This window comes from Tenrec ecaudatus, chromosome 3 (assembly GCF_050624435.1).
Source record: "Tenrec ecaudatus isolate mTenEca1 chromosome 3, mTenEca1.hap1, whole genome shotgun sequence".
NCBI lineage: Eukaryota > Metazoa > Chordata > Mammalia > Afrosoricida > Tenrecidae > Tenrec > Tenrec ecaudatus.
The window spans coordinates 187955528-187976112 of NC_134532.1; positions in this window are offsets into that span (position 1 = coordinate 187955528).

Sequence of the window (20585 nt, forward strand, 5' to 3'; positions counted from 1 at the left end):
TACCAGTATCAGCCATTCTGAATCAGAAAGTCATATGATATACTAAACTTGGGAATAACAAAATCAAGAGGAGTGGGATTGCATTCATTGATAAAAAGGACATTTCAAAATACATCTGAAGTGCAATGCTGTTTATAATAGGATCGTATCTTTCAGCTTCAAGAAATCGAATCATTATAATTATCACTCAAATGTATGCACCAAACACAGAATGTGGGAATGAATACATTGCTGAATTCTAACAGCTTCCTAAAATGGAAATTGATCAAACAGGCAATCAAGATCCATTGATAGTTATTGGAAATTGGAATGCAAATGTTGGAAACAAAGAGAAAAGAATAGTGGCTGGCAAATATGGACTTGGTAATGGATATGGATATTGCATGATAAAATTTTGAAAGAACAATTGTGGGGGGAGGTCAGATGCTCACAGGCATCCTCCCTCAGGGCGATCAGTTGCCAGACTGCAGTAAGCCCAACTCCCTGCTGTTAAAGACAATGGACGCCTGCAGTCATCTATTTGGTTCCTATAGGTGGGGTTTACACCCTACTGATAATGGTTCCAATGGAGATACAGAGAACATGTTAAGCAAGGTTAAACTGCCATCCTAAACATAGGATCCGCCCTTGTTACATGTTTATATCCAATCCCTCCTCTTCCTATTGTGTATATGTCCCTAGACCACCCCCTCGCATTACTGTATTGCCTATGGCACAGCCCCTTCCTGTGATATATTTCCTCACTGGTAATAGGGGGACTTGCATGCCCCCAGAGAATATAAAAACCCTAGACTAGCATTAAAGTCTCTTTCTCCCTCCACGTGGACCATCAAGAGAGGGGCTGAGGTGAGCATGCTACTATGAATTGTGTCTGACTCCATTTATTTCAATGCTTCTCTTCTATCTCTCATGCTCTCTATAACTTTACTATGATCTTTACTTATTATCGCTGTACAATTGCACCTACCAGACCCGTAATGATGTGTTAGGGGCTGGCTTCCCCTGACAAACAATAACTTGTACATACCAAATACCTTTTTCAACAACATGAAAGGCAACTATATTCATGGACATTCCCAGATGGAAAATCAAACTTTACTACAACAATCAAATTTACTACATCTATGGGGAGAGATAATAGAGATCCTCAGTGTTAATAGCTAAGGCCACACAGAGGCTAACTGCAGAATGGAATAACATAGATGAGTTAAGGTGAAGTTGAAGAAAAATAAAACAAGTCCCAAAGGGTCAAACCATACCCTTGAGCCTGTCGCAATGGAAGTTAGAGAATATATCAAGAACCAATTTGACTCGTTGACAGAAGAGATGAGCTGTTGGTGCTCTCTCACAGCTCATTGACGGTCATTCAAAACAGGAAAGAGGGAGGAGATGGGGATCTGACAGCAATGATGACTGCATAACCCTATTTGAGGGGATCAAATAACAGGATTGTAGGTGAATGGATACATTGGATAGGGTAATATATGACTATAAATATATATGTATATCACAATAATAATACTACAACAATAAAAGTTTGGGGTAAGGGAGGGGCTAAAGAGGAGCTGATATCAAATAGTTCAAGAAGAAAGCAAGTGTTTTTTAAATTTTCTGAAATAGTTTTATTTTATTTTATTGGGGGCTCTTACAGCTCCTATCACAACTCACACATATATCCATTGTGTCTAACACATCTGTACATATATTGTCATCATCTTTTTCAAAAAGGTTTTCTTTCTACTTGAGCACTTGGTATCAGCACTTCATTTTTTTCCCTCCCCATTCTCCGTTCCCCATGTCCCCTTGATAATTTATAAACCTTCTTTTATTCCCATGTCTTACCCTGACCACTGTTTCCCTTCACCCACTTTTCTGCTGTACATCCATCCCCCTAGAAAGGGGACCTTATGTCAATTAATGTGATCAGTTCCCTCTTACTCCTGCCCCCCCTTTATTTACCCTCCTAGTTTGCTGCTCCCCTTATTGGTTGAGGGTTTATCTGTTTTGGATTTCCTGTGTTGTGAGTTCTTATCTGTACCAGTGTACATGTTATTGTCTAGCCAGATTTGTAAGATAGAATTGGAGTCATGATATTGGGGTGGGGGTGGGGGGTGATGAAGTTTTAAAGAACCAGGGGAAGGTAGTGTGTTTCATCGGTGCCATACTGCACCTTGACTGGCTCGTCTCTTTCTGTCGCCCTTCTGACATGGTGTGTCCAATTGACTACTGATGGGCTTTAGATCTACATTCTTCTCTCCCCCACATTCCCATTGTTATGATTTTTATTTTGTTTTGTTTTGTTTGGGGGCTTTGATGCCTTATGCCTAATCCTGTCAACACCTCATAATCACACAGGAGGAGTGCTTCTTCCAAGTGGGTTTTGTTGCTTCTCAGATAGATGCTGCTTGTTTGTCTTCAAGACTTTAAGACCCTGGATGCTATCTCTTTGGATAGCTGGGCATCATCTTCTTTCTTCATCACATTTGTTTATGCACCCATTTTGTCTTCAGTGATTGTGTGTGGGGGGTGAACATTATAGAGTGCTGTGTTAGTAGAACAAAGTGTTCTTGCATTGAGGGAGTACTTGAGAGGAGGCCCACTGTCCAACCACACCGCGGGGAAGTGAGAGGAGCAAAGGAATAAAGTCCCTGGGGAATGCCAAAGGAGAACTTTGGGGTCAGGGCGTGACACCCCAGCAGACTGAACTGTAGAACACTCATACAGATCAATGGACAGACCTGGAAATGTTTGAAGACACTTCTTTTTTTTGCTGTTAGTTTATTTATTTATTTTTGTTTGTTTTGTTGTATTAGCTGTTGTTTTCTTTTTTGTTATGTTTTGCTTTGCTTGGTTTTTGCCTGTATTATTGTCTATGCAGGTCTATCTGGACAAGATAGGCAGAATCAACAATCTGCAGGAGAGAATAATGGAACTGATGGTCCTGGAGGACACAGCAGAGGGGGAGGTGGGGGAAAATGAGGGGGGTGCTAACAAATCCAGGGTCAAGGGAAGACTAAGTAATCTAAAATTGATGGCGAGGAGGACATAAGTTGCTGGAGGAGGTGGGGTGGAGATGCCTCATCAAGGGCAATGTGGCCGAAAGGAATTACCAAAACCCCAGTGAAGGCCAAACATGATAGTGGGACAGGAGGATAGTAAAAGGAAATAGAGATATGAACTAGAAGGCAAAGGACATTTATAGAGGTCTAAATATAGGCATGTATATATGTAAATACATTTATATATAATGATAGGGGTATAGATCTATGAAAGAACATGTTTTGAGACTCATTATAGGAGCAATTGTAATCAATTCATTTGAATTATGGAATGTGACATCTCTAGGAGCTCAAATAAATTGATTTATATATATAAAAAAGAAAAGATTTACCTCCTCAGATATCCAAGCGAGGTGGTGCTTCTCTGTCCCATGGGTTACTATGAGTTGGAATCGACTCAATGGCAATTGTGTTGGCTGATGGCATAATCTATGTTTATCATATATTTTGTTAAAATTTATTTTATTTTAGCTTATCTAATGGCCATCAATAATAAAGTCTGCTTCTTCATTTTAAATCTTCTAATTAGTTATTGTTTGGTTAGGTTCCTTAAGCTAACTTAAAACTATTTAATTGCGATTTTACTATGTTCTTATTATTCATAGTATTTTAACAGATATTTTTGATTTTCAGATATATAATGATATATGTACATCTGAAATAGAGATAGTTTCACATTTTCCTTTCAAGAAAAAAAAGGAAAGAAAGAAAAGGTCAAAGACTCTGAAACTTGCTCTTAATGGTAGAATAACTAAAGCAAATGGAAACATATGATGAAGTCAAGGACATGAAGAGAAAAATCTCAAAGAGCAGTTGAGGAAGATAAAGTGAAATTTTATCATGAAGTGTGTGAAAACCTATAGTGAGGTAACCCGAATGGAAGAACACATTCAGCAGATCCTTAATTTAGAGACCTGAAGGGAAAAATATCCCCGCCTCTTGTTAAAAGATTGAAAGATTTTGTAGGTAAACTATTGAATGATGCACGAAGCATCCAAAGAAATGAGGAGAATACATACAGTCACTGTCCCCAAGACAATAAGTCAATATTTCACCATTTCAGGAAGTAACATGTGGACAAGAATAAATGGTGCTGAGGGAAGAAGTTGAAACTGCATGAAAGCATTAACCAAAAACCAGGCTCTGGGAATTGATGGAATACCAACTGAAATATTTCCATAAGCTGATGAAACACTGGTAGTGCTCACTTGTCTATGACAGGAAATTTAGAAGACAGCTACTTGGCCAACTGACTGGAAGGGATCCATGTTTGTACCCATTGAAAGAAAGGTGACCAACAGAAAGCTCAAACTATATCACTGATATCACATGCCAGAAAATTTTGTTGAAACTTACCCAAAAATGTTTTCAGCAGTTCATGGATGGGGAGTGGCCATTGGTTCAGGCTGGATTCAGAAAAGGACATAGATCAAGGAATAACATTCCTGTGTTAGACTGTGTTGACTAGAGAAATTCATCGACACTCATTTATATGTAAGAGAGAACTTTATATCAAGAAGTAATTATGCATCAATAAAACATCCAGGTCAAGTCCATAAGTTCTATATTAGCCCGTAAGTCTGATATTAGCCCATAAATTCCTCTTCAGACTCATGCAGCCTGTGCAATGATGCCAAATGCAGACAGATCACAGGCTGTGGGTGAAAAGTCTTGTGGGTCCAGTGGCGGTGAAAGCATCTCCAGGGCTCTGGCTGCCATCAGCGTGGCTCCATGTGGCTTGTCAACAGGAAGGTGAAACAGACGGTCAGAGTGTCTGAGGCTGTGGCCTGATTGACAGGCTAAATTCTACCCTTTCATTCCATTTATCAAGTTGACATGAAATTATGTAACTACTATAATTACTGAGTTCAGGTGGATCTTGGATCCAATCACATGATACCAGAAAGAAGTTTACTTGTGTTTCATTGACTATGCAGAGGCATTTGACTGTGTGGACCATAAGCCAAAGTGTGCATAACCTTGGGAAGAACAGGAAGTCCAGAACACTTCATTGTGCTCCTTCAGAAGTTGTCCATGGATCACGCAGTTGGGGGAACAGAACAAAGGGATACTGCATGGTTGTAAATCATGAAAGGTGTGCACCAGGGTTTTATCTTTTCACCATATTTATTCAGTCACTAGAGAAACTGGCTTATATAAAGAAGAATGTGACATGAGGAAGGCTTATAACAACATGCAATTTGTAGTTTACTCAACCTTTCTTGCTGAAACTGAGGACAACTTGAAGCCCTTGTTGATGAAGGATTGTGGCCTTCAGTATGGATGGCAACTTAATGTCAAAATGGCGAAAATCCACACAATTGGATCAATAATTATCAACATTATCAAGGGGGAAAAGTTTGAAGTTGTCAATTATTTTGTTTCGCCAGGATCTACAATCAATGCTCATGGAAGCAGCAGGCAGGAAATAAAAAGAAGTATGAAAATTTCATTAGGTAAGTCTGCTGCATAAGACCTCTTTAGAGTAATGACAAGCAAAAGTGTTTGAAGCCTAGGTGCACCTGAACCAAGCTATATGCATTTGAAATTTAAACATGGAATAAGGAAGACTGAAGAGGAATCGATGCATTTCAATTGTGGGGCTGGAGAAGAACATGGAAAGTACCATGACTGCTAAAAATGCAAACCGATCTGTCTTGTGATGCAAGGCCAGTGACCCCTTAGAAGCAAAGATGGCAAGAATTTGTCTTGCATACATTGTCAGAAGATGCCAGTCTCTGGAGAAGGACACATTATGCTTGGTAAGATGGAGGGGCGTCAGAAAAGAGGGACCCCTTACGGAGCTAGATCGACACTGTGCCTGCAGTGATGGGCTCAGGAATAAGACCAATTGTGAGAAGGGGTCAGGGTAGAGCAGTGTTTCTTTCTTCTGTGCATCCAGTTGGCCGTGGGCAGGAACTGCCTGACCGTCACTTGACAACAGCAACCTATGTTCACCTGTAGGCCTCCTGGTTATGCTGAATATATCCGTGACCAAATACGGACACGTAAGGAATGCTGCAGAGGAATAAGCAATGTTCCCCATTTCTCAGATCTCCATGAGGAGAGGTTTTTTCCCCTCCTAATTAATATATGATTTAAATGTCTTGTCTAAGTTTTTACTGAATCTCAGAGGAAAGAAATGTCCAATTCATAAGGAATACTGTATTTTATTTCAGGGCAGGACGATTGTGGAGTCGATATTTTATTATTGTTTTCTCACTTTTCACTCTGATTGGATAGACCAGTGATGTACTAAATACGTCATTTCTATAGGATTAAGCAAACCCTCGGCTGAGCACTGCCAAATTCTACACCAGAGACTGGTATGTTAAGTGCTTCTAATTAACTCTGACCCGCAAATGAAACCTGACCCATACTCTGGGTCATACCTTTATTATCCCAATATGATGGTTTTGTTCAGCACCTGGTGAGTTTCTCTCGTTCACATTGTGGGATAGCAAAAAGGGTCATTCCAGGGGTTCTTTGAACTCCTCCCAGCATTATCCATATCACCATATGAAGTCATGTATAAACTTCTGAAATTATTGTCCAGTGTCTTCTTTTATGAATATAGAAATTACAAAGTTCCTATATTCTAACCTTTCTAAAACCATTTCACTTCCATTTTAGTGTTGTCATACGTTGCTTTAGGATATTTAAGCCAAATATTTATACAATTTGCTCTTGTGAGTGGTAAATTTGGCTAAAATTTATACGGACCTTATTTATACTATACAAAAACAGTTTTCAGTCTTGAGCCATCTTCATAATTCAAGACATATAAATCATTATATATATATATATATGTCTTTATTTTGAATACTGTATAATGGCTTCTACTGTAGGATCTCAGATTCCAGCAGAGTGGGTAATTTCTTTTTTGTTCCCTAAGATTGTCTTTGGATAATTTCAGAAATAGATTATTAAGAATTTCTTTCTAGGTATTCTTGGATGTGAGTTTCATCAAAATAATTAAAGCTATGCTATCTTAAATATTGATAATATAGCTTTTAGTATCATACCATAACACAAGTCACCACAGTTAAGCAAATACATGCAAGTGATGGAAAATCTACACTTTGACAATCTTAATTTTTAAAGTTATTTATGAGTTCTGTAACAATGTATGAAATCACCAATGATCAAGTTTTCATTTAAAACAAAAAATAGAGTTTTTTTCTTTACAATGAAGAAAAAATAATTCAGTTGTCATTTGCATTTTAAACAGCTTTCTGCCGGACAAAAGAATATTTTTATGCAAATAGTAATTAGTATTAGTTAAACAAACATAGACAATAAAGATCTCTGACAATAAAAGCTCATCTTTGAATATCCCTATCACCACAATGAGCAACATAATTCTTCCTTAATTAGAGAAGATCAACAGTAAGAAGTTTAGATGAATTATTGCTGCTCAATAGAGTCTACCAAGTAGTGTATACATTTGGCATTAGATATGTCTAATTTCATGATCTCATTTGTTAAACACTTTGAAATATGTGCATAAGTTTGAGTTTGAACTATATGCTGGTGAGGAGAAAAAAATATCAATATTTCATTTTCAATGTTTCCTATTATTATGTTTGAAATAGTGATGAACAATAATATACTTATCAAAATTCAAATATGTTTTCACTGAGATATATTTAGATGTATGAACATTGACTGATTAACCTGATAATTCAATAGTATATAAGATACACAATAATCAAAATAAGGCAAGTCCACTCTTGTAAATTAATTACATGTTAAGAGAAATAATATATGTAATAGACTTTGTGACTTAGGGGGATATATTCAATTATTCTCATCCAGTGCTTTGCAACTCTTAAATTTTCATTGAAGCCAACTCAAAAATTCAGAAATGTCACTTCAGGGAACAGCATTAGAGTTGTAGCAGGAGGATAAGAGCAAAACAAGGAGATGTAAGTAAAAGTTGTGCTAGAGAGAGCATCATGGGAAAACTGGAAGGAAAGAGAAGACAAGAAACCGAAAATAATGTAAGTACCTGAACCTGGTCTAGAGTGCAAAAGGCCAAGAAGATGGATTACTTGAGATAGTTTAACATATAAAAGTCCTTGCATGTAATAGCAAGGTGCTTACTCTTTTTTACTATTGACTTATTAACTTTTCAATTATTTAACCAGTTTATGCATGTTCATTTATTTTAATTTTTATATTAAAAATTCAATATAAAATCAGTACTTAATGGGGACTTTGTTATTGTACCTGCAATATGGACAGAAAGCTCTGCTCTCCAAATCATATATGTGTGTGTACTTATTTATAAATATATGTAGGTGCCCATATATTTGCAAACACTCAGATATTAATGCTGGAGCTATTTTGTGGATCATATGGTTAAACACTTGTCTACTAGTGAAAGGTTGGCATGTCAATGGCTCTCACACACACTGTCAACGAAGGACCTAGTAAGGAGCTTCCTCCAATCACCGTTTAAGACCCTGTGGAGAAACTCTCCCCTCAACAGTGGGATCACCAAGAGCTGAAATGAAATTACATGTCTAACAACGACAACTATACATGAGTGTGTACCTACACATGCATGTATGTGTGGATGCATGTTTATATGCATATGTGGAGCTTCAAATGTCATAGCAAAATAAAGTTATAAGATAATGGAAATGATTCAGAGGCTTTGAATACCCAATCAGATGCGTGTATTAACTATGAAATTTTAGCATTAAATAAATAGAAATCTATATGTATATATAAATAATTATAGTAAAGGTAAAATAAAATATTACTAAATCTCTAACAACTGTGTTATTCTGATATGCAGAAGAACTTCAAGGAAAACAGTAGAAAACTATTGAAATTATGATCTATTTGTTATTGAAGTTTCATAATTGATAGATAGTTCAAACTGAACAGTGTATTTTCAACAATAACATTTAGATTTTGCAACTAATGGCATGTTATCGCACTTCCTTTTGTCTTAGAAGAAAATAAGTAAAAGTTACAGCCTTTTGAACTTTGACCCAGTGACCTTATGAAATAATCAGAATTTAGTCTACTTTTGACATTCAACAAGAGATAAACAATTATTTCAAATCTGAATCAAATACAAATCAGCAATGAGAAGTTACATTTTGGTAGTCATTACTAAATGGCTTCACACTTTGTATATACACTTGACTTAACAGAAGTAAAAAATAAAAGAAAGCACAGGAGAGAGAGAAGGGGAGGATAAAGGAATGAGGATGCTAGTATGAAGATTAATTTTAAAAAGAAGCATACTTCTGAGTGGAAAAACTGTGTTTCATAATTCAATAATCTTTTAATGGTAGATTTTATGTTTAAGAAATTAGTCAATAATTGTGGTAGATATATAATCGTTTGTCAATTTGAGGATTAAGAGTGTAGGGGTGGAGTCTAGCTTGTCAATCAGATTGTAGCCCATGCGGCTTCCCTGGTGTGGGCATGGCCTTCTCCTGGGAATTCTGGGAAATGTGGGACTTCCTCCTTGAAGGTAGAGACACCTCTCTCTCTCCTACTTCCTGTGAGACATTGCAGAAGACAAGTCACGTGGATCAAACCAGACCTCGGAAGCCGAAGAAGCCACAGAAAGACGCCTGCCAGTGCTGAGATGTTTCCAGTGACACTGGATCCAAAGACTTTCTACCCACTGGCCTGTGATCTTCTACATTCAGCGTCATTGCATGTGTTTCGTGAGTCTGAAGAGGACTTTATAGATTGATATCAGACATATGGGCTAATATCGGACTTATGGACTTGATCTGGACTGGGATGTCACTCAATGTTCAATTGCTCTTGTATATAAATCTCTTTCTTATACACATGTGTGTGTCCAAGGATTTGTTTCTTTAGTCTACCCAGACTCACACAATAGGAACTGATGAGATTAGATAGAACTCCGCACTCACTACCAAAGTGTCTATTCTTACTCAAAGCAAACCACCCCCGTGGGTTTCTGCAGAAGCCTCATCATTCTCCCTGGGAGGGGAGCGGGTCGTGGGTTGAAATTGCTGATCTGTGTCTAGTAACCCAACTCTAACCACTGTGCGACCAGAACTCCTGAGTTTAGATTTAGTCTCTCATACGTAAGTTTTGATATTAATAACTAATGTTATAATCTCCAAAGCTCTTTATTAATTACCCATTGTTATGGAACTAATTTGCGGCTTTTGACAATTATACAGCTGAACTGCACAGGGAATCATATTTTCCTGATCCTCTTCATTTTTAATATGCAAATATTTTCAGCTTTTCTGTCAATTAGAGCTGAATTGACATTCAGTGCTCTAAGATGCTCTTTACTTATTTACAAGAAATGGTGCATATATATAAATACCTTCTAGAATCTCTTTAAATATCTAAATTATTGATTTGGTCATGATAATATTGATAGCTTGATGGAAAAACAAATGTAGATTACTTCACTTTTTGTGTGCTTATGTAATTCCTGGAAATATCACTAATTTTCCATTTATAATTAAAACAATGATTATAAACTGAAAATTGAGATAATTTACATTAAATATTTTTCAGGAAGAAATAGGGGGGAAAATGGGGAGCTGATATCAGGAGCTCAAGTGGGAAAAGAATGCTTTGAAAATGATTATAGCAGCAATGTGCAAATGTGCTTGACCCACTGGATGAATGTATGATTGTGATAAAAGATGTAAGAGCACCCAATAAAAGTATTTAATATAAAAAACAAAATAATTTTTTAAAAATTGGGTTCAAACTTTAAGGGGAGTTGTCAATGTACCAGAAGCCACTCGCTAAATATGGTATGCCTTTCAATAGCACAGTCTTATATGATTTTAAGTGACATCAATTTTTTATTGGATAAAACAAGTACATATTACGAAGTAGAATCCAAAATACACTTGAATTTCATAAATAAAACATGAAAAAAACATGGCTTCAGACAGTGTCCCCAGATCCTGTTATTCAAACATTTAATAGTTTATAAAGCACATCCCAGTTCTTCAAAATTTTTGAAATTAATTGAATAAAGCTCCCTCCATGAGACCAATTGTGAGGAGGGTGAAAGACTGGGCACTCTTCCTTCTGTGGTGCAGAGGGCCGCTAGGAGTGGGACTGAGTGGACATCAGGGAACATCCCCAGGAAATCCATGTAAAGGTCCGCAAGTGAAGTTGTGTCTTCACATCTTTCACCAATTACAGATATTCAGAAATGCTTCATGGCTTTATATCTTGCTGAATTCTAAAACTTGAGATGCAAACTATATGCCATCTGAGGTTTGTAATTTTCCTCATTAACAACGGATTGAATTGTGGTTGTTCTCCCTGTACTGAGCTGTCAGTACCCACCATAAAATAATACCCACCATAGCTATTTTCTAAGCTCCCTTTAATTATGTTGCCTTCATTTTCTCCTTAATCTTCATAGCAACACAGCAAACCATTTATCATCACCGTCATTTTAAAGGTAGTAAAACTGAAGCTATGAGGGCAAATCACCAGCTCAAGGTCATTCAGTTAGTCTCAGGGATGTGATACCAGCCAATGTCATATCTTATCTTAAAGCCAGATATCATCAGTGCAGTCCATTAGGACACAACATGGATTACAAAGTATAGCATTAATATTGTGTAGTGTGATTGTGAAAAATTATCAAAGGAACACCGAGGCTATCCCATAAAATGCAATGCTACAAAAATGAATATCATTTAAAAATAAAAAGTGAAATATCTGAAACACCTGAGCTAGATTGACAGCTTGTCACTTACTGTCACATGACATCGTCCTCCTCTCTATAGGATTTATTATAAGTGAGTTTTCACTCTGTGTGTGGAGCAAAAGTTTGGAGCTCTGGCCTTGTACTTGCCACATGAATTGCCTAGAAAGTGATAGATTGGGTCTAATTTGACCTTAGCGGCTTTTGCCACCCTCTAAGGTATTAATCTTACTCTGTTCCAGACCTTTTCCTTGAACTCTGCCTTTGGACACTACCCTTCTTTTAGAGATGTATCCCTGGGGCCCAGGGCAGGCTGTCAGTCATAACTTTTTGGCTGTGACCAATATGGTGTGTCAAACTAATCATTTTGCCAGTTTGAGTTTTTTAAAGGTAATTTACTTCTCTAAATGAGTAACCAATATTTTAAATACTTAATTTTAACAAAACAGGAGTTATTTAATGAAAAATAGTACTACTTTTGAAATATAGCTTTATTATTAGCAGTATTGTTTTGATATATAGAAACCAAAATTTCTACATTTTAATTCACTTAATAATTGCTATATGTATTTATTACTCTTTTTGAGTAACTTCAAGTACTAAACATGTTTAACATGCAATTTTCATGGCATTTTCTTTTTTTTATAATTTCATAAAGCTGGATGCCATGATTGTTTAATTTGTTTTGCCATTATTTTTAGGATAAGTTGCATTGTGTATTTATATTTCTACATTTTAAATTGTAGCTGATACAAAATCTTTCTTTTATTTTCCTTTCGGTTATTTCTTCTGCTAAATAACACTCAGTCAATTTAGCTAAACACTTATTTAATTGCTCCATATATATCATCCACCTTTATTGTCTAATCCAGACTGACTGTGCAAAGCAGATATACTAAAATGAAAGTGAGACATTTTCCAATAGTGTTTGTGTGCCTAGCCATTTCCATTGGCATCTGAACCCAAATCTTATCTTTTATATATTGAATAAATATTGTATATTAAAGAATTAAAAGTTGATTTTCTTGTTATTATATAATGGCATTTAAATTTTTGTGTGGTTTGATAAAACTACTATTACCTGAAATCATAACTAATGTAATTTTTGATGCAGATATAGTTAGGTTTAATTTTAATAACTTATGTGTTTTCCCTTTAAATCTTTCTTAATTTGATCTAATTAATATTATATTCTCAGTTCTTTTGGATTAAGATTTTTCTGTGTTTATTTTCTTGTCATTGCTGGGATTTTTCATTGAAAGATTTTCTTTATATGAAATTTAGGACAGATAAAGCTACAGTGACAGTAATTGGATTAACAGTTTCTTAGGATTATAAGAGGGTAACTTTCAGGGAAATGAAGATCAAAAACCAATAAATACAAAAATTAAGAAAAGGTTCTAAAATTGATTGCAGTGATACCTGAACAGCACAAATATGTTTAAGTCATTAATTATACCATATATATGTGCATTAGGTGTCAATAAAACTTTTTAGAAAGGGCAATTTATAGGAACTTTAACCACAAAAAAGACTTTCTAAATTATATTCAAGATACATTACAAAATTTTTATAAAATATATTTAAATTTAAATAATTTAAATATATCAGGCACTCATAACAAAATGTAAAGATACAACCATTATGTGTTAATCTCTTAAAATTTCAACAGGACAAAGATCATTTTCAAATATGGAAACGAATTAACCTTTCTAAACTAATTCCTAAGAGCTATTCTGCTTTATAAACCACTCTATTGTCGTCCGTTTCATATACTTTTACTATATAAATCAGTCCCACAGGAAGAAATTTCTGGAGGTTTTCGCAGACATATACAGCTACATTTTCTGTTTTGCTCACAACATCTGCAAAGTATGGGATATCTAGAACCAGATTCCTTTCATCGAGGACCTTCGTAATTGCTTCCTCCAGGTACTCTTTGGGATCAGTCAAATTGATAACCATTCCTGTAGCCGGATCAATCTCTCCATGTACTGTCACCACAACTTTATAATTGTGCCCATGGCCATTTGGATTGTTGCATTTCCCAAATAGTTTCACGTTTTCTTCATTACTCGGATGTTTGTTGTGGAGCCGGTGGCTTGCGCTGAACGGTGGTGGACAGGCCCGGAGCCTTCATCTTCTCCGAGCAGGTGGCAGGCAGGCAGCAGGGAGGGCCTGGTGCTGTGGTTGCCATAACTAATGTATTTGAACAATCACCAGACCAAAGCTTTAAGTACTTATTTCTATAATTATAAAGTGAATCTTGAATTACTCTTACATTATGAATGAATAAAATTATCAATTCAACTGTATTACTATACAATTGTTTCATCCTTCAGATGTCATAAAAATAAATAAAATGCTGCCTTTACATTAGTTTTTCCATTAATTTCTAGAGATCTAGGAAAAACTCTGTCTATTTTACTTTATTCATCATGTAGTAGTCAAATACTAGGAAATGGAACATCAATTGTAAAAACATAGCCATAATTAATAATTGTTTAGTATCTTGGGGGCACAAAGGGCTATGTGTTCAATTACTAAGCTAAAGGTGGATAATTCAAATATATACTTGGAAATGTCTAGGAAGGGAGGCTTGACTACCTATTAAAAAATGTAAGAAACGCAGCCACTGAAACCCTCTTGTCACAGTTATACTCAGAGACAAAGGGGGTTGCAATGAGTAAGAATCTACTGGGGAAAAATGCTGTGTTCTACTTTTGCATTTGATATTCTACAGAGGCAGTGATTTACCCCCACAATCCAGTGTTCATCTACTATGCCATTAGCCATTTATAAATGATGGATTAAAAATATTAAAAACAATAATCCACACTGCATTTTACAAATTTGCTTTAATTCATAGTAAATTTGCGTTACGGGTCTGTTTAAAAATAGAACTGGAACAGAAATTTTACAAAACCTTGTACCAAAGAAAGACATAATGGTAATAATGTTTCTTTCTATTGAGTGGGAGATAAGGGCATGAGCTTGCTGATTTAGAAGCTTTCCTGGGTGTTTAGTCATTGAATTGTTTTCTCCTTGGCTGAAGAGTCTGGAGAATGAGAGATGAGGGTTGAGGGATGAGTGTCAGTTGGGTTATTAACACCCCCCCCCGAAAAAACAAACAAACAATCCTCACTGTCATGGAGTTGAGGTCAACTCATAGCACCCCCATAGGAGAGTAGGGAACTTCTCCAGTGAGTTTCTGAGACCGTAACCGTTTACAGGATTAGAAAACCTGCCATTCTCCTTCAGATTGGGTCTGTGGTTTCAAACTGCTGATCTTGTGGGTGAAGTTCAACTCGTAAAAATTATAATTATAGAAGTTGAAATTGCAAGAGCAAACTAATTGCCATCGAGTCATGCCAACTGGAAGTGACCTTTTACCCCTGTGGGTTTCTGGGAGTGTAACTCTTTCCTGACTTTCTCCCTAAGGGTAGATGGTGGTTTAGATCTGCTGACCTTGCAGTTAGCAGCCCAACCAATAGCCACTACAACACCAGAGATCTTAATAGAAAGACTGGGGAAATTAAAATTTTAAGTATGAATTATTTAATGGCTAGAAGAGCCAGGGGATTGCGTAAGATCTCATTAATTAATATGACCCTTCCAGCTATAATTCCTTATTATAATTCTGTGCTAAATGGCTTTCGCTATGAACCACTTTTGAAGGCAATTCCCTGTTACAGGATTAAATGGGGGAGCTAAGTACTGACCTAGGAGGCAGGTGTGGACCAAGCCACCCCCTGTGTTCCCTTGGAAGCATCGTTAAACTCTATGAGCTGCTAGGATTCCGTATGGACTTGAGGGCAGTGAGTTTGTCACTGTTGTTGTTAGGTGCCATTTAATTCTGATTTATAGTGACCCTATGTATAGTGAATAAAGGACTCCCCAGATCTGCACCATTCTCATAATTGTTCTTATGTCTGAGCCCAATGCGATGGTCACTGTGTCAATCCATCTTGGCAGAGGCCTTCCTCTTTTCACTGCCCCTCTGCTTTACCAAGCATGGTGTCCTTCTCCAAACATTGGTGTCTCCTGACATGTCCAACTGTGTGAGACAGAGCTTCACTATCTTTGCCTCTAGGAAGCAATCTGGCTGTACATCTTCCAAGAGAGGTTTAATTGTTCTTTGGACAGTTCTTTCTATATTCTTGGCCAGCACTATAATTCAAACGCATCAATTCTACCTTACTTTAGGATGTGACTTAAGACACCATCCTTCATTTTCCTTGGGATGTGGACTGCCAAAAGATAACCACATCTCCATCAAAGGCATTCCTCTTTCCTTGATGTAGAAGAGTCATCTAGGACAAGAGAGAACCTTGGAAGAGCAAGTTCACGGTCTCTGTCTTAAGAGTCACAGGTTGCTGAGAGCAGATACTTCAGAGACTTTGGCACCGAGACGATGAAGTAACTCATCCTCACTATGGTACTGTGGGACTGAACAATAGGCAGGATTGAGCAAAAAGCCAGGGTACTAAATAACTGATGCATTTAGGCAAGAGAGAGACTTGACTGCTGGCTGAAGAGATCAATGAATATATCCTATTGTTTGATGATCCGACTAATGGCAACCTATTAACCTTTCAAATGAATCCCTTTGTTGAGTATTGTCTGTGAGCTCTGCATGACCACCACAAATAAATATTAAGCCCAGTATAAATGTTTAATGGGGTGGGAGGAATCTCTGGTGTGAACATGAGTAACAAGGATGGAGTGTGGCCGCATGTCCGGCATGTCGTGGCAATAAGGAAGCCTAAAGAGGTCAGATATGATGAGGGCCCGGGACAAGCAACAACAACCATAAAAACCCCTGGAACTGAGCTGAGCAGAGCAGAAGTTTCATAGTATGTATTTTTTTTTTCAGCTAGATGACTTTGAACAAATTTCTCTGAGTTGAGCATGCTGTGGCCTACCCTGGGAAATTTCTCTCTCTGGTCACTGTGCATTTTTTTCATGAAAGCAGTTTTTTTCGAACCTCATTTTTTGTGATGGGTGATTTAAAAGAACAGCGTGTGGCTATAAATTTTGTTTCTGGCTCAGGAAAAATGCGGCAGAAACTATTGTGATGCTGAACACAGCTTACAAGGACAGTGCTATGGGAAAAACTAAAGTGTATGAGGGGATTTCTTGTTTCAAAAAAGGTGAAATGTCAATTGATGACAAACCTCATTCTGGACATCCATCAACTTCCTGAACAGATGAAAATGTCATTCAACTAGGTCAGAATGTTACCCAAGCTTTCTATTTAGAGGCTGATTAGTCTGGGTACTTTAGAGAAACAAATCCACAGAAACTCATGTTTAAGAGAGAGTTTTAGATAAAGGTCAAATGCACATCAAGAAAACATTCCATCCCAGTGCTGCCCAAGCCCACAAGTCCAGCATTAACCCACATGTCCAATCCATAAAGACTTCCTCCATCTCACAAAACACAAACTATGACACCGACTGCAGGAGGAAAGCCAGTCAGTGAACGTGTAAGCATCTCAGCACTGGCAGGGGTCTCCACACTGCTGCTCCAGCACCTAGGGCAATGCTGCTTCTCCTCAGGGATGTCTTGCAGGAAGTGAGCCTTGCAAGCTGAAGCAGGGAATTGGCTAAGGCAGCTGCACACTGGTTCGACCATCACAAAGCAAGAGACCCGAGAACTAGAAAGGCGAGGTTCACTGAGTCATTTATCTCTCCACCCTTCAATTAACCCCACAAGTGTTTATCAGCCAGGTGGGCACAAAAACCTTAACTATCTCAGTGATTGTGAAAATATTGCATAACAGTGTGTGACTAAACAACCTGATTGTGGGAGACAGGATTTTTGCCACCATGACTAAGCACCTGCTCACACAGCCAGCTTAGTGTGCCAAGTTTTGTCAAAAAATAACATGCCACGCACCTGTCTCACTTGACCTCACTCATGAGGCTTCTTAGAATTAAGAGGGACATGAAAGACAGCGATTTGATGATGTAGAAGAGGTGAAGAAAAAAATGAGGGCGGTGCTGTCAGCTGTTCAAACAGAAGAGTTTGAAAGATGCTTCCAAGATGTAAACATAGATTTGACAAATATATTAAGTGTAATGAAGAGTACTTTGAAGGTGATAAAGGTTGTTTGTTAAAAAAAATTAGATACACAGCTTTGAAAAAAATTCCAGATTTCTTGGGTACCCCGATATGTCCAGCTTCATAACTGTTTATCATATATGTATATGTATGGTAAACATAAAGTGATATATAGATACATATTTATGTACACATATTATATATTTATAAATATAATTAATTTCATGCCTTGGCATATCATACAAAAATAGTACATTCATCCTCACAAAAAAAGGAAACATGAAAAAGTTAGGGATTATTGGTAAGCCAAGTATAGAAAATAAATTTTTTCTCTCATAAAGATCTTGGCAGTGAATGTCAAAGCAGTAGAAAATAAATAATACCAGTTTTATGTTACATATTCTGCAAATTTTTATAGAGCTCAACTGGAATATAATAAGGTAACAATAAAGCTTTCCCATAAGAGACTCTGTGAGGTGTAATTTCTCTTTTGTGTGAATAGTAAAACCACTCTTTCTCCTTTCTCCCCTGCCCCCCACATATATTTGGGTACATGTAAGCACATTTCTGAAATATAGACCTACTTTCTAAACTTTTTTCTTTCCAAATTTAGAAAATTGAAACTTTTAAAACTTATAATTTCCCATCTTTATTTTATAAAATACCATAATGCACTTCTAAATCACTTTTAATTTTTCTTAAATAAATATAAACAATGTAAAATATCTATAAATGCCAAACTATATATATTTATATTATAGTTTAAAAATAAAAGTATAAATATAAAAATTAATTTTAATAAATCTAATCTTAAATTGGTGATATTGGGGAATTCTTTTGAATTTATTTTATTATTTAGGAAAAATATATCTAGATTTATTTAGTCCATTGTACAATCACTAGTGTACTACCTGGATAGGCTAAATGAGTGGCACAATTGATTGCTAAATGAAGTTATAGGCTGAGTTGACTTAGAGAGACGGTGAAAAAAGGCCTGGCAATCTGCTAAAAACAGCCATGTAAAATGCTCTGGGTCACAATTCTACTGGGTCACAGTTGAGGTCATTTTGTGTCAGAATTGACTGCAGGGAACCTGATAAATAATGAACCTTCACTAGTAGTGCTACATATTTAATTCTGGGTTCTCTGTATCCGTGTAGGTGACTATTTCTTCACTCACTTTCTCTCACTGCTCTCATGCTGACTCAACTCCGATGGGTCCTGTAGGCACAGGGTAGCACTGACCCTGCGGATTTCCCAAACGGAAAGCCTCAACGTTCTCCCATGGAGCAGCTGGTGGTTTTGAGCAGCTGACTTTGCAGTGAGCAGCGAAATATGCAGCCCATCATGCCACCAAGACTTTAAAAAAGTATATTCCATCTCTATGTTTCATCTAGCATAAAAAATCTATTCATATAAATAGTTTCATGTTAAAAAGACACTCCGATGGGATTTCGGGGAATGCTTAAAATTGAAATTGATTAGTTGACTGTGTCACTGATGGTTCATAAAAATCTCTGGGTAGCCTTGCAAAGAATAGGAATTTCAGAACACTTAACCCGCACATTGATCAAACAACAGTTTTGTGAACAGACAAGGGAACCCTACCTGATAGTGTCCTCTCACAATTCTTATTGCATCTGCATGCCAGAAAATAATGAGAGAAACTGAATTATGTAAAGAAGCATGGGATCAGAAGAAATCTGATTTGTGTAGTATTAAAGTGAGACTCGGCAGCTTTGCTTGCCGAAAGTGAAGTGGACTTGGCGTCCTTGCTGATGGATCGCAGTCTTCAGTTTGGATTACATACAAGTCAATGTAAAGACAAAACAAAATCTTCACAAATGGACCAGCACATTATATTGCGATAGATGGAGAAGAGATTGAAGTTGTCAAGGCCTTCATATTACTATAGGCAGCTAACCCAAGTGAAGGTATTTTCAATTACCTGATATGCATGGGAAGTTGCACATTGAACAAGAAAGACCGAAGAAAATCAATGCATTTCAATTATGGTGTTGGATAAAAATATTGAAAGTACCATGGAATATCAAAAGCACAAACAAATCGGTCCTGCAAGAAGTATGGCCAGAATACCTCTTGGAGGCAAGGAAGGCAAGACTTCTTCTCATACACTCTGGACCTATGGTCAAGAGAGACCAGTCCTGGGACAAAGACCTCACGGTTGGCAAAGTAGGGAAGAACTGAAATGAGGGAGGCCTTAACGAAAGCAAAAGAAGATAAAAAGTTGAACTTTCCACACATTTCAAAGGTAAATATTTTGAATTTTTAAAGATCTCTTTTTTCATTATGAACTTTCTATAGTCCTTTCATCTAAACATTAGCTATATAAAAGTAGCGTCCTCTCCTACTCTCCCCACCCCCAGTACGCAGTGGTTACTCACTGGGCCTCTAACTGGAAGTCAACAGTCTGAAACCACTAGCCTCTCTTCTGGAGAAAGCTGAGTCTTCCTACTCGCAGATGCACAATTGTGCTCGAGACTACTGATGTATGGGTTGTTATAAGAGCCTTAAGTGGCCCAAATAAAATGGTTTATATTAAAAAAATATTACAATCTTGTGAACCTACAGGGACAGTTCTAACCTATAGGATTCCCATGAACACAAATTGACTTGATGGTTGTGAATTAAGGTTTTTTTTTTTTTTTTGGTGTTTCCCTGAGAGAAGTTCTATTACAGTGAAGAACTGATGCACTTGAAGTGTGGTAACAGAAGAATCTTGAACGTAGGATGCAGTGGCAGAA